Below are 3,774 nucleotides of genomic sequence, written 5' to 3'. Positions count from 1 at the left end.
ATAATAAAATCATATCTGTACTTAATAGTATAAAACTAAAATGCAGTCCTTGCTACTGTCAATATTCTTCCCTGACACTACAATTCAACCCCAATTCTTCTTTGTTCTTTCTTATTCAATGTCCAGCTTTCACTTGCATGTGATACAATTGAAAATACCCTGGCTTAGGTGAGGGGCACCTTAGTCTTCAAAGTGACACCACTACTTTTCAAGAGGTCTTGGGCAGCAGTTTTACCCTATGCAACACATCTTTTGATCTCTTACCTGCTGCTTATGTGAGTACTGACGGTGCATCAAAGCAAGACTAAAGCCTTGACAAGTTCAATCTCTTCTCCATTTATGGTACTGTTACTTATTGTTCCAGTTTTGAAGATTTGGGTCTTCATTTCATTGAATTGTAATCTATGCTGAAGCCTGCAATCCTTGATCTTCATCAACACATTCTTCAAGTTCTCCTCACTTTCAACAAGCAAGGTTGTGTCATCTACATGTCGCAGGTTGTTAGTGTGTTTTCTTCCAATCCCGATGCCTAATTCTTCTTCATATCGATAGTCCAGCTTCTCCCATTGTTTGCTCAGCATATGGTCTGAACAAATATGGTGCACACCTTTCCTGATTTTCAAACCACTCAATATTCCCCTGGTCTGTTTGTACAAGTTCTGCAATAGCATAATGAAGTGATAATGCCTTGAAGTAGTCAATGAAACACAAGTAAACCTCTTTCTGGCAATTGCTGCTTTCAGCTAAGAGTCATCTGACATCAGCAGTAATATCCCTTGTTATATGTCCTCTTCTCTATCCATCCATTACCTCTCTCTAACAATGTACTGCTGCAACCATTGTTAGATGATCTTTAGCAAAATAGTACTTGCATGTGATATCAAAGATATTGTTCTATAATCTGAGCCCTCAGACGGGTTACTTTTCTTTGGAATGAGTACAAATATAGTTCTTTTCTAGTCATCTGATCAAGTATCTAGCTTCCTAATTTCCTTTCAAAGATGTGTAAGTGCTCCTAGTACTTCATAGACTTGTTGAAATATTTCCACGGACATTCCATTAATTCCTGGAACCTTGTTTTTGGATAGCTGCTTTCAGTGTTGAGTTAGTTAATTATGCCAACCTGGCTGATAAACACATGTGGGGCTAATTGAAAGGCAGAGGGATAAATGGGTGGTGAGCCTCACCTTTCTAACTGCCGGGTCTCTTGCTTTGTGATGGTTGCACCAGGGTGCAGCTGCCTTAGCAGTTCCCTGCTTCAGCTTGCAAGATTGACTTCCTACAAGACATCCAAGGAGAAGCTACATGGACCTATCCCAATGCAGCCCTGGTGCTAGAGCAGCCGTGTGGAGACCCCTGCTAGTGCTGAGATGCTTATTTGTTCACTGACTTAGCTTTCCTCCTGCACTCGGCATCATTGCCTCTGTTTTGTGAGGTGGAGGACTTTGTGGACTGGTGTTAGGCTAATGGATTAATGTTGGACTTGTGGGTTTGGGCAGCATTGGGTTGGGATGTTTTTGTGACACACATTTTCTTTACATAAAACTCTCTCATACATAAGTTGCTGTGGATTTGTTTCTCTAAAGTACCCAGACTAATACAAGTGTAGATTGAATTTCTTCCGTTAGCACCATTAGCTCTTGATGATATGCTACCTCCTGAAATGTTGATTGTCCTCTGGTTCATTTTTGATAGAGTGACTCTTTCTTTGATACTTCCCGCATCATTGCATATAGATAAAACCATGAGAGTAAATACGATTTTTTTTAAAGTAAGCTGAAAAATTAAAATAAAAAATAATAAGACACATTAAGAGATAGGATAAATCCAACAAATTTGTAATTAGCATACCAAAAACCAAACCTCATTTATTGCTTTCCAGTAGATTTTGATTCATGGATATTATATAGGACAAATTAGAACTCTTCTTTTTGGTGTCTGAGACTCTTTGTAAATTGGGAGTGGACAGTCTCATTTTTCTCACTAAGAGTGGTTGATGTGGTTGGAACTTAGACTTTTCATTTAGCAGTCCAAAGCTTACATGACAGCACCATTAATACTAGCATAGTACAACAAAAATATAGTAAAATTATTAACTTTCATTAAGTTAGTAAAAGTCCAGATTTAAATGTGAAGAGCTGTTTATGTTTATTATTTACTATTAACAATAGAAATCATGAGTTACTAATTATAAAAACATTATAATGAGTAGTCAGTAAATAGTTGCCCTTGAGCTAATTTCTTCTCAGAGTGAACTCGTGTATATTAGAGCTTAAGAATATTAAACAGGATTTCCAACGGCTGGATAGTCGGAAGTAGACACCTCCTTCTTTCTCTGAAAGTGCTTCTGGTAATCTCAATATTTTTCTTACTAACCAAACGTATTAACTATTTGTACCACCATGGACTCCAGAGGCCCAATAACCAATCATGGTGCTCTAGTCAGTTCTGACTCATGGTGATCCTCAAAAGCAGTAGAACGGCTGCACGGGGTTGCCCAGAGTGTCATCTTTCAGGAAATACTGTAGACAGTCATATCTTTCTTCCAACATGCAGCTGATGGGTAATCATTGTCCAGTGTTTGGATAGCAGCCTAGCACTTAATTACTGCCTCACCAAATCTCCATTAGAGATACAAAAATGTGCAAAAAAGTCCTTACTCTCAGGGAATTCATACTCTAATTAATAAATGAGAGATAATAAGTCAAATGAATTTATAATGTGTTAATAATTCATATGTTTATTTATGTTTTACAATTTTATTCTTCAAATTAATTATCCTAAGTGTGATCAGGCAAGAATACAGAGATAAAAGAAATACCTTGATTGTTTAATAAAATAAAACATTGCTAAATAATAATGTTGAATTTGAAAACAAATAATTCCCATATAATGTAATGCTAAGCAACAATGAAAATGCTCTAAGAATTGTACTTATTATATGGAAGAATGCTTATGATACACTGCTCTCTTCATCGTTCTAGGAAAACAGAACCAACAAGCACATATACTTTTCTGTCTCTCTCTTTTGGAGTTATAAAATTCAGTGACATCAACAAAAAAGGTGCAGATTGCTTTAGTAAACTGGATTAATTCATTTATATTGATGAATTAATTTTGAGAATCTCTGGTGGCACAGAGGTTACTCTTTGGGCTGCTAACCACCATCTCAGCAGTTCAAATCCATCGGCTACTCAGCTGGAGAGAGATGAAGCTTTCTGCTCCAGCAACAGTCCACGAAAATCACAAGGCAGCTTGACCCTGACCAGTAAGGCTGCTACGAGTCTGGATTGACTCAATGTCAGTGAGTTCGTTGAGCTGTTTGATGAATTGGGTTATGTCATTGTGGGGGCTGGGATATCTAACACCTGTGGGTCAGTTGAGATTCCTACCACCTGTGTGTGCAAATTCGAAGGTCGGGCAACAGGAGACTGAAGAGTTTGGAGGTGTTTGGTCAATATGTCTATTTATAATCTGGAGACCAAACACATCCAAGGGGAAATTTCTTTTGTTCCTAAGGTATTTGATTAATTGGGCAAGGCACACACACATTATGGAGGATAATCCCCTTTACTGAAGTATCACTAATTGAACCACATGTAACTAGTTAATGTCTAGTCAACTATCTAGACTAGTGTTTAAATAAACATTTGGACACAATGGCCTAGTTGAGTTGATAAACAAAATTAAACATCATGACTGTTAAGTGAAAAACATTTGCAAGGCATTTGTATACTATGATACTATATGGCAGATATATAAGCTATATACTGA

This window comes from Echinops telfairi, unplaced genomic scaffold (assembly GCF_000313985.2).
Source record: "Echinops telfairi isolate 266 unplaced genomic scaffold, ASM31398v2 ScPeMD7_7400;HRSCAF=8409, whole genome shotgun sequence".
NCBI classification, from domain to species: domain Eukaryota; kingdom Metazoa; phylum Chordata; class Mammalia; order Afrosoricida; family Tenrecidae; genus Echinops; species Echinops telfairi.
The sequence above is the reverse complement of the archived record's forward strand: the minus strand, read 5'-3'. Positions refer to the sequence as shown.